The sequence below is a fragment of the Amblyomma mixtum genome, chromosome 3, assembly GCF_055824585.1.
Source record: "Amblyomma mixtum isolate Tamu chromosome 3, ASM5582458v1, whole genome shotgun sequence".
In the NCBI taxonomy this organism is placed as follows: domain Eukaryota; kingdom Metazoa; phylum Arthropoda; class Arachnida; order Ixodida; family Ixodidae; genus Amblyomma; species Amblyomma mixtum.
This window is the reverse complement of record NC_143014.1, coordinates 371,907,726-371,919,715: the sequence shown is the minus strand read 5'-3', so window position 1 is coordinate 371,919,715 and position 11,990 is coordinate 371,907,726. Positions and strand designations below refer to the sequence as shown.

General features: G+C 46.4%; 1 pseudogene; it reads left to right on the top strand.

Moving 5' to 3' along the window:
- Positions 1–9,887: 9,887 nt before the first annotated feature.
- Positions 9,888–10,632, top strand: LOC149356775 (uncharacterized; annotated as a pseudogene).
- The last annotated feature ends 1,358 nt before the right edge of the window (positions 10,633–11,990 follow it).

Genomic DNA, 11,990 nt, shown 5'->3' with positions numbered 1-11,990 from the left:
TTAATAAAAACTAGAAAGAAAGTGGGCCCAAGATTAGATCCCTGTGGAACACCCGACTGGACAAACATATAGCTCGAGCACACTTCAATTTCCGCACACTGGCTTCTACAGGAGAGATAAGCCGCAATCCATGCTAGCAGTGTGTCGTTCTTGAGTATGGATTGCAATTTTAATCGCAGCTTTGGGTGGGACACGCAGTCCAAAGCTTTTTCGAAATCTAAAAAAGTAAGGTCTGGCTTTGTTTATCGATAGCTGCTGCAAAATCATGCACTGCCTGTATAAGTTGCGCGATCGTAGACATGCCACTGCGGAAGCTGTGCTGCTCGGAATCGATTAAATTGTACTCCTCCCGGAAAAAAAAACTTACGTGTTTGAAAATATATTCCATTATTTAAGCGCTTGTGATCAATAGAGAAATTGGTCTGCAGGATGCTGGGAGTGATTTGTTTTCCGCTTTCGGTATGGGCGTAATTTTCGCATACTTCCAGTCATCGGGAAGGGCTGCTTCTGATAAGAATTCTCAAAAAATAACAGATAAGCGTTTGGAGCACCACTCTGCGTACGTGTACAGGAAGTCATTTGGAATCCCGTCAGTTCCCTGAGCCTCTTTTGCATCAATGTTCAGTAAAAGCGATAACACACCTTTTTCTGATATAGATACATCATTGATAGCGGATTTGTTACCATGGCATGTAAAATTTGGTCTTTCTGCGTCATTAAATGTACATATGGAACAGAAAGATTTGTTGAATGCATTCGCAATTTGAGACTTGTCAGTCACAGTCGCACCGTCGATACACATACTACAGAATTGGTCTTTTCTGGGTTTAAAATGCCGCCAGAACTTGGCAGGCGATGAGACAAGGAAAGTTTTAATAGTTACATTATGGTAATTATATTTAGCTTTTCTTATGAATTCCTTCAGCTGAAGGCGCATGTCTGAAAGCTTGAGCATATTATAAAGCAGAGGGAAACTTCCGGATTTGTTTTCTATGTTTTTTTGTTTTCCGCTTTAAGCGCACAATCTCTTTGGACATCCAGGGATTTGTGTTATGTGCAATTTTTTGCGTACATGACATGAAATCATTTATAGACTTTAATAACCCAGTTCTTGAAGATTAACCATAAGGGATCGACAGGACATGTCTCGGAAAGAGAGAGGAAGTTGATAAAGAAGCCGTCTAAGGCATCCAAAATACCAATGTCATCGGCACGTGAAAAATTTCGAAATACACGTTTATGCTTCCTGCATTTAGGAACAATTTTGAGTTTGAAGGCTAAGCATATCATCTTATGGTCTGATATGCCTTCCATGATCTGCAGTTTTGGGCCATGACGACCAGTCCATCTGATAAAAGAAATAAATCTAAAATAGACGCTGAGCTATTTTGAAGCGTGTGGGCTGCTTTAGAAGCTGGGTTAAATTATGAAAAATAATTATGTCAACGAAGGGCTCTGCAGATTTCGACAGTCAATCAGGAAATTCGCTTTCCCGGTCAATGGACGGAACATTGCAATCGCCGCGGATTAATTTGTTGGAGGAGGTTTTGTTGCACTCAAAAAGGAAATCATTAATTTTTTGAAGAACACATTATCGGAGTTAGGAGGCGTATAAAATGCGCCTGTGATAAGGTTAAGTTCCCTTAAACAGATCTTAGCAACAACGCACTCAATTTCAGGTATGTCAGGCAACCTAACTGCTTGCAATGATTCTTTAAACATTATTGCAACTCCGCCACCCCTAGAAATTTTGTCTTTACGGTATATGCGGTATCCTGTTGGTGTTATTTCGAAATGGCTGACCTCAGGGTGTACCCAAGTTTCTGTTATAATGAATGTATGCGGTTTGTGTGCTGTTGTTACGCTTCCTAGATCATTCAATTCAATCAGTACTCTCCAAGCGTTTAGGTTCAAGCACTGAAAATGTGAGGGGGGTCACCTTTTTGGCGGAGTCTCGGCGTTTACCAACGGCGATTCTTATATGTGCAGTGTCTTCCCGTCAATCTTTATCTTATCATACACCATTCTAACTTTCCTACCAGTTTTCCTAATTTCCGACGTGCTGTTCCACAGTTTCTTCCTCTTCTGACGCGTCGCTGCCGAGAAATCCTCTGAAATCGAGATACCACGGTCTTTTAACTTAAAGCAATTCTGCATAATACTGAACTTTTCGCGATGGTCGATAAGCTTTAGGATTATGGGTTGTGGTTGGTCCGGCTGTATTCGACCAATTCAATGTATCCGTTCAGTTGATGACACAGTTATACCTAGCTGCTTTTTAAACACGCCCTCAACTACCCGTGCCTTAAGGTCGTCAGATGTCTCCTCAGCTTCTTCAGCAATCCCAAAAACAAGAACATTATTTCGTCTGTAGCGGTTTTCCAAGTCGATAAGCTTGTTCTGGAGATACAGAAACGCTTGTACCAACATCGCTTATAGCTACAGATGTCGCTTCGACTTTTTCGAGCTTTGCCTCAATTTCATCGAGCCTTTTCTGAATGTTCTTTTGCCCTTCAAGCATTTCAATCAGCATTTATTCGGTCGTAGGTCGTAGGCCCAGAGTTGTATTCTATATCACCACATAGCATGAGCAAGGAGATCAGATTTTGAATTTAAAAAAAATCTCACGAACACTCTTGGGGCACGTCACCTGGATGGAACAACGATTACTGGTTTTAAAATAAGTTTGACAACTAACCTGCAAAAAAAGGTGAAACGGATTTCACATGCTGACAGGCGGCCAGCTGACGTGCCCACTTTGGTTTTGGTTTTGTGGGGTTTAACGCCCCAAAGCGACTAAGGCTATGAGAGACGCCGTAGTGAAGGGCTCCGGAAATTTCGACCACCTGGGGTTCTTTAACGTGCACTGACATCGCACAGTACACGGGCCTCTAGAATTTCTCCTCCAAAGAAATTCTAGCCGCCGCGGCCGGGATCGAACCCACTGAATATCCTCAAATGGAGCGGGCTTTTTTATATCCTTCGTTGCCGATGTTGATGGGGCTGGACGCAGTGATGCCCAGGGGTTTTGGAAGTGCTGTGCAAGTCTCCGTCGGTGCTAGGCGCAGCGTTGACAAAGAGTATCACAATTTGTGACGCGCTAGACCTGGCTGTCGTGGCTAGCAGAAATATCCGCACGAAAAGGTGAAATGGGTTTGACATGCCGACAGGCGGCCAGCTGGCGTGCCTGTCATACTACTGCCTGTCATACTGTGTATACTAGACAGGGACGTTCGTTTAACTGCCCGAAATGCACAATATATGCAACCACAATGGTGTGACTAAGCAATAGAAAGCATCATGTATGCAGATGTAAAAAGGACAGTGCATGCAGTACTTTCATAAGTACCCACAAAAATAAAATGTGTTGAGCTGCGATGATGTTCCCAGCACTTCTATATATTTTAGTAAAAGAACATCCTAAAACATTGTATGAATATCTACTGGTTGATATACACATGCAGTAGTTCACACAATATCCACAGAATATAAAAAATGACATTGGACATTTAGAGAATTTGTACCCATCCTCTGCATATAATGGTTCGCTGCGTACCGAGATGTCCAGCAACTCTCACCTTAAATCTCGCCAGGTGGTGATGGAGGACTCGTGGTTTTCAAGCGACGTTTTCGCGGCGTCTTCGGGGAAAAAATAAACATTCCGCGTTTTACGGTCCTCGTCCCACAGATTAAACGCAGCAACCTGGTTGTAGCTCCTAAGCGGCTTCAAACTTGTCGCCATGAAACGACGTGTAAGTGCGAGACGCACGGAGAAGCAGCGGTGGGGAACGAATAGAATTCTGTATGGTCTGGCTTGGCGCAGTGGACTTCATTGTGCGGGGTGGTTTCGTCAGAGGTACGAACTCAGGATCCAAGCCTCGCAAGCGGTGGCTTGCCATGTGTGCAGGTGTCGTCTCCACGGGGTGTAGCTGGGAGTCCTAGGCTCCCTGGAGCTCTTTGTACATCAAGCAATTACCCCAGAAGAAATTACCCCAGAATGCTTCGCTGTGAGCTCGCGCTTTGCGGCACGCTCCGGAGCGTTGCAAGTCATACTGCGCGCGATAGTACGCCTTGCTGCCTGGATGCTGTGCCTACCTCCTGCCGACGCAGATTTCTACACTGCCATCACGGTCACCGTGGCCAAGGGACCCAGCAGCAGCAGAACGAACGACAACCATTCGCCGCAGCATACTTGCTTTTACGTTTTTCTATGCTGCGCGTGGAACTGACACCAAGGTTCGACTGGCAACGGGGAACGGTGATAGATGACGTACTTAAACGCTTATCGCCTACCGTCAGACTGGGGCCCGTCGCCGCATCGACTATGCACTCACCCTTACTTCTAACTTAGGTAGGTCACTTGAGGAATTCTTCGTGCTATACGAGCGGAAACCAATGCTTGTTTGCGGTGTCGTGCCCCTTTGACGTTGGCGAACATGCGCGGAAGTTTTTTTTTTGTTCTTGTTCGCGCTTGTTGTATGCGCACTCTTTTGCTGCTCTCCGGTAACAAGGAAATGAATCCAGGTACTGACACCCAGCCATACGAATACTCTACCTTGCTTGAGACGATTACGGGTATTCAGCAGGAACAGGTGCATATTATGCACGCCCTGCCGCAGCTGCTGCAGTACAGGGCAACGTAGATTCGTAGCAAGAAAAAAAAACCTGAAGAAAAACTGGTCCTTTAACAGCACCCATCCCATTCATTTTTTGTATCACCTACCCAATGGCAAACCGAGGATACTAGCATTAATGTTTCTGCTAGAGACATTGCTTAGCTTAAAACTGCTTCTGATGGCGCGGAAAATAGGCTTCGATGAAATCAACTTTTGGTTTCCTTTATTAGGGTTTAATGTGCCAAAGCGACTCAGGCTATGAGGGGACGCCGTAGTGTAGGGCTCCGGAAATTTCGACCACCTGGGGTTCTTCAACGTGCACTTACATCGCACAGTACACGGGCCTCTAGAATTTCGCCTCCATCAAAATTCGGCTGCCGCGGCCGGGATCGGACCCGCGTCTTTCGGGTCAGCAGCCGAGCGCCGTAACCACAGAGCCACCGCGGCGGGGTGAAATCAACTTTTGTTCTTTGGATTACCTGATTTTGAATATGAAACTTGGACACAGTCAGAGAAAGCTCTGGTTTCGTTGAGCATTGAAACAATAGGTTTGAAAAATTACACATTACCATACAAAGAGCGCATTGTACTGACCGCTTCAATGCAGACAAAAAACTCCCTATCGCAGTTGAATTCCTGCGGTTTAAGGAAAAGGAAGCTGTTCTCGCCCAGCGATGTAAGATAAAGTCGGGTGATTTCCCAGTCCGGCAGGCTTTTTCAGCTTCGGTGCGTTACACTGGCGGTAAGCTTAGGGAATTTGCAAAACAGAAAGCAATGTCTTTCATTTCAGATTGCGTTTCGAAACGTTCATTTCGGATGGTCGCTGTTACACTTACCATGCTTCCGCAGAGGCCGTTATTCACGCTGGAAGATAGGTATATGACGGAAAGATACTCGTAAGCTTATTTATCGCAACACTCCTTCTTAAACGTTCTGCTAATCATTAACTGACGCAGTATTAAAAACGAAAATGACGCACTTGACAGCCTTATTTTCTCTGCACAAGCTCACATTGTAAAAGGCAGCCGATGGTGGCTGGGTGAATCCGTAGGAAATAGGGAAGTTTCCCATCTGCTTTTGCAGTTTACAGGCCAGACCGTGACAAAAACGGTGGCGGCGTGTTACGTCTCGTTGATAATTTCCTCCAGAATGCTGCGACAGACAGCAAAAACGTGTGGTGTGGAATTAGGGTGCATGACCCCTAGGGCTTAGCATTTGGCGCATTCTACCGTCGCCCTAGCAGCAGCAGTCCCGGAGTGTTAATATCGCTGTCGCGTGCAATTAATGGTCAAAGGAAAGATTTTCTACATCGTGGTGATTTCAGTATGACCTTCATTCGTTGGACTGACAAATCGCTCGTGTGGTAATCTCGGAACACACACTCCTTAGAATTCAGCGACATCGTTCCGCAAAATAGTCTTTATCAATTTGTAGATATTCCTGCAAGACGTTCTGGTGAATGTGCTTCCACAGTGATCTGCTTTTCTCAAACTTGACAGACTAGCGAAATTGGTCTTATCTTTTCCTAGGATAAGCGACCAAGAAGCTGTTCAAGCACAAATTTCCTCCAGCCCTTTGTCCGCAATGTAATGTGTACTTTTTTGCTAAAGGTAGCTATATTAACACATGAACTTGATGAGTACTACGAATAATTATTAGAATGCAGTAGTTATTGCAGTATTAATGAGTTGTGGGCGCCATTCTGGAACAAAATGCTTTCTTTTAAATAAATGGGTAATAAATGGGTGTGAGTCTTGCTATGTATCAGTTAAATTCAGTGTCCGGTGTCATGGGACCGCTTATTTTTGCGATCTTTAAAAATGATATTGCTTCAGGCTACATCGGAAATCCATCTATACACCAATGATTGCGTGCTTTATAGAGATATCGAAGCTGATGGAAATACAGTCTAGTCGCAAACAGTTCTGAACCGGATATCAACATGGTGCAGCCACCTGAACATGACCCTGAATCCCAAGAAGGGCAGCCTCACTCTTTTAACGAGAACATAGTGAATATCCTCAAGAATTCATCATCATCATCAGCCTGACTACACCCACTTCAGAGCAAAGGCTTCTCCCATGTCTCTCCAACTAACCCTGTCCTTTGCCGGTTGCGGCCACTGTATCCCCGCAAACTTCCCCGTCTCCTGCTACGTTTGCCTTCTCTTGTAATCCACTCCGTTACCCTTAAGGACCAGCGGTTATCTTGCCTTCGCATTACATGCCCTGCCCAAGCCCATTTCTTTCTGTTGATTTCAACTAGGATATCATTAACCCGCGTTTGTTCCCTTACCCACTCCGCCCTCTTCCGATCTCTAAACACAAGAATTACTTTTCAGATAATAACGAAATAGCAATAGATCAGAATGTGGGGTACCTAGATGTTTATTTCTCGGCTAATCGAAACTGGTCTAAGCGTGCCGGCCTATTAGCGCTTAATATGCGTCATAATAAATTCGCTAAGCCCTATCACATGCCACTAAATGTCCATGAGTTCCTCGAATAGCACTAAAATCTCGCGTTAAACGTTGCCATGTTCAGTTTTCATTAGCGGCCTGTAAGGAGCTAGAGGTTCTCAGCACCGTGCGCTGCGTCAAAGGTCTCAGCGCCGCCTTGGGCATTTTGCTCCGCAGCCGCAGGGGATTCAGGACGGAGGGTTAACTGATTTATTCACATAGGAAGTTGTGGCCAAGTACTACATCATGGTGGCCGAATCCTTTTCTGATGAGGGAGCGCGTTTTCGGTTCTCGTCGACAAGATTCGAAGCCCGTTCCTTTTGCACACGATGCGGATGCTCTACCTCTTCGCCATCGACAACACTTAATAAAGGGTTGCAATAGCGACGTGTTGTGATGCATGATACTGCAAGTCACGTGACACCAATGAGGTGACTCTGCGAAAGAATTTCCTGCTAAGTGTAACCGTACTGCCCACGAAGAACTGATTCATTCCCGATACCCATTTTGGCAGGTAGCGAAAGTGTCCCATAGCCATTAGGGTGATGAAAGTCACGTGACCAAAGCGTTTCGAAGCATGTGAAATCCTTGAAGAAAAGGCAATTGATACCAACCAGTATAAAGATCGAAAAATTCCACTTCCTTGAGAAATTTTTCGATGCCATGTGGCATCATTAAGTGGCCTAGCTAAACGGGTTCATCATAGGAACAGCTTTATTATATTCGAAGTAATGTTTTATTTAATACCCATGTTGATGGGTTGAGAATGTGACGCCAGGTTGCAAGTGAAGCGAAGTCATGAGACTGGGCTATCGGCTCGTCACAGTGACACTGTCCTAGCCATCCCCTTATCATGGTGTTGCGCATCTTATCACGGTAACAAAGCTGCAATTCCGTGGTGTGAGTTACGCGACACTGCTGGCGGGTAACGCCTCACCTACCCGCCCCTACGCAGTGCTTTGGTGGACGTGCTGGAAGGTATAAACACCTGGCCGGTAGTTCTAATGGTTCACCGAGTCACATGCACGTGCTCCTTTTGACGTGCTCATTGGGTGCCTAATGCTAGTTAAATACAGCTCCTCGATAAGTCGTTTGCGGTTTGTGGCTCGCGATTCAGGTCTTAGCGGACTGGTGGCGGAAATACATGAGGATGCGCCGCGGTGCCACAGTGGTTAGAGCGCTCGGGAAATGAGCCGGAGTATGGAGGCGTAACACATATGCGTACGGAGGCGTAACGCAAAATGCGTCCGTGAGCTGTGCGATATCAGGGCATGTTATCCCCAGGTTCTCGAAATTATTCCGGAGCCCTCCACTACAGCATCTCTTCTTTTCTTCCTTTTTCATTCCCACCTTCCTCCCTTCCCTCACTACGCGGTTGATGTGTGCAGCAAAATGTGACACAGTTACTGCGTCATTTACTTTTCTCAAAAGCCTCTAATACATGAGGAATATATTCCCTTGCGTTTGGATTAAACACTTTGGCACCTGGATTAATTTCTGTAGCACCTGCCTTAAATTTATATATCCTGGCGTCAAATACTGTAGTAGAAATACTGTGCACGAAATACTGTACAAGAGAAACTCGAATGTTCATACCGATTTGTCGTCGACTTCCGCGATCTAAACAGCGTAACTCGCGTTAACACCTACCCGCCTACCGAACATAGTAGCGACGTTATCAGAAATGGGCTCTGTACAATTCTCCTCGGTTGTCGATGTAGCCTACATCTATGATCGAACTGAAATAATGAAATGCGCAAACACGACAAGGACAAGACAGCATTAATACGCCATCGGGGCATTACCAGTGGCTTTACAGGCCTATGGGTATGGTAAAGAGCTCTGCTACATGGCAACTTACCGCGGATATCATCATAGCAGAACTTGCGAGAAAAACCTGCATTGTGTGCTTGGGTATCATTATGTACTGTATCACATTCTACGACCTCCTGACCGACCTAAAGAATGCGCTTAAAAGGGTTCAAGCGGTAGGCCTTAAACTGAAGCTATTAACGTGCCAGTTTTTGCTGCTCAGTTTTTGCGCCTATGTTCAAGTATCTTGGACGTATCATGTCTACACAACATGTGCGTCCGGGTGGATAGAAGGTGCAGTACTATACTGCCTACTGTATACTCTATATTTATTGTATGTATGTATACCGTATAGGTTTGGCTACTGTATCGAAATTTTTATATGCACTGCAGAACGAAGCGGTGCGCTCGATCGATGTTGTGTGTTGTCGATTATGAAGCGTATGCGTTATTAGTTTTATATGACATCACTGCATAAGTAATCGCGTACTGTCATGGACGAAAGTTTTCCGCGTGCGAGAAAAAAATTTCTTCATGGCCATGGCATCTTATCCTTTGAATACCCTGAAAACGTACGAGATACGTGTGCTTCATCCGTTGGTACATAAACCGTTGGCTTGGCCACGAGGCAGCTGAACTTTAAGCGCTGCGAGGCTGGGTGTGCTTTTCGCCTCATTGGGCTTCTTCGATTATCCGTTCCGCACAAACCGCGGACTCACCATGACGCCAGCCCGACGCTCGTCTTTCGCTGGCAGGGCGTGAAGCTCCGCCCACCAGTTCGCAACCTGCCGGAAGCGCACTCGATTTTCTCCGTCCGGCTAACTACGGACTGCCGGAGCTGCCGGGGCCCACACGAGCCGCAGCTAGCACACGACGCTGCAAGAGTCTCTAACAAATGATATCGTATTCATGCCGATGCGCATTTGGCACCTACTCTGCGCGAATTCACGCGCGCTTTCGCTCATATTTCTCCTTTGTTTTGACGTGGTTGGTTGCGCGACATGGCTGGCTAATTAATTTTGCTTGACGGAGTCGAGACGATCTCGCATCCGGAGCTTGGGCCGGACGGTATGCCCGTCTTAGAAGAAGGAATGCCGGTCTATGTCACTTATTGTGCACGTCCCGTCCAAAGTATCCGGCCCAAGGGGTCTGCTTGTGAGGCCTGCTGTATGCCTCATTATGCATCCTACGCGACAGTAATTTCTGAAAAGAGAAATGGCTTCGCGTCCTTAATCCTCCCAAGGTTTGTGCTGCTTGATGTGCGGAGGAGCTCCACTGAATAAAACGCTTTTCATGCACCTGCCCTAATACCATAATTCCAAATACCATACCAGAGTACCAAGCACCATAGTTCTTGTACCAGCAAAACATTACATATTGCAGGTGGCGTTCGACTGCGGCTTGCATTTCGCGAACAGGAAGCTGCAGATGTCGGCTCAGGCAGCGCCGACTTTCGCGAGCAGGAACCAGCTGCTCTTGGCTCAGACAGTGGCTCAGATGAACTTTGGCCGAAATAAAAGACTGCTGCTCATCCAGATCTACATGGAATTAAAAAAAAACCCCGGGAGGCGACTGAAGACGCGGAAAGAAATGTGGGCAATGCTGGCGGCAATGCTGGCAATGCGAAGTTTTCGGGGGCAGCCTAACATCAAACCAAATAGAAAACAAGTGGCAACCACTTAAGCAATTGTGGGAGCACAACCCTCCTCTGGAAATGACTGTCGGTCTTGCGAGTTTGAAGAGTGAGTCTAATTTCATGAGTCTGCTCTGAGTTGAGATATATAGCTAAGCACAACAGTCGCTCCTTTCGTGCGTAACAAGCTGATGCCTATGCTAACGTAGGTGTGGGGGCAGAAGGGAGTGCCACTGCATCTAACCCGTTCATCAGTCAATGCAGAGTGGCGCACGAGAAGGAGGACCTCGACGTAGTGCTTCGTGTCATTTGCCCCCTTTGCACTGGTTTGCTACCGGCTTGGCCGCAATGATACTCCGCATGCACGCAGCCACGCGGAGCCGTGTTCCCTCTAAGTGTGATTGACCCTGTACATTACAAATGCGTCTTCAAAATCCTCGTCGTCAGGTTCCTCACAGTCGGAACTACCAGATCTCTGCGAGTGGTTTGCTGCAAAAAGCGCGCAAAATTTCTGAATGCGGCTAGCCGCTGGACTAGCCCCGCTCGCCCGTTATCATGACGTAGCTTCCTCTTGACAGGAAACCGAGAACTGCCCGAGTACTATGAGAGCCCGGTAACAGAAAGGAGCCCATTATTTCGCTTCTTACACCATGCTTGCACTAGTTTTGCACTAGAGATCGTCATTACGGGCGTAAAATTGACTGTGCGAAGGGAGTGTTCACTGTGATTGGTGCCGAACCAGAGCGGCACGCGTGCGTGTCGTGCGCGCGACACACTCGCGTAAATAGCGCGGGCGTACACACACACTTGTGACAATATTCTGAGTGTTTGATATTAAGACACTTTTAAGCAAATTATTTCGTCTTATTCTTGGCGTATCCGCCGCAGTTGCTCAGTTTTTATGGTGCTCGGTTACTGACTCGAAAGACGCTGGTTGGATTCCAGCAGCGGTGGTTGCATTCTGGCGAAATGCTAGGAGCTCGTGTACTGTGCGATATCAGTACGCGTTAAAGCACTCCTGATGGTAGAAGTTATCTGGAGCCCTCCGCTAGAGCGCCGCTCATAGCCTGAGTCGCTTTGTCACGTTAAACTGCATAAAACCAACCCGTTATTTTTGCTTTATGTGGGCTCCAGGAATATTGTGGCAGGGCTGTAAATTTTAATTTTGTTGCATAAGTATGCACCATGCCATGTCACATGTTTCTGAATATTTTCAGAGGCAAGTTTGGAAAGTCAGTTTGTCTTCAAAAGCGAGGAAAAACGTCTTTGCTCTCTCAGTATTATTCGTTTCTCTCGGAGCTGGTATTGCCATGCCAGCAAAAGCTTTCCGTTCGAGTAGAAACATTCACCTGCAAACACGGCATTAAAGTTTAATGCAAGCACGCGCCTTCGGTGTGCTTTCATGTAATTTACCTTGAAGTAAATGCATGAGCCAGCCAGCCCCAGAAATAGGGCAAGCCCCAGTGGGAAA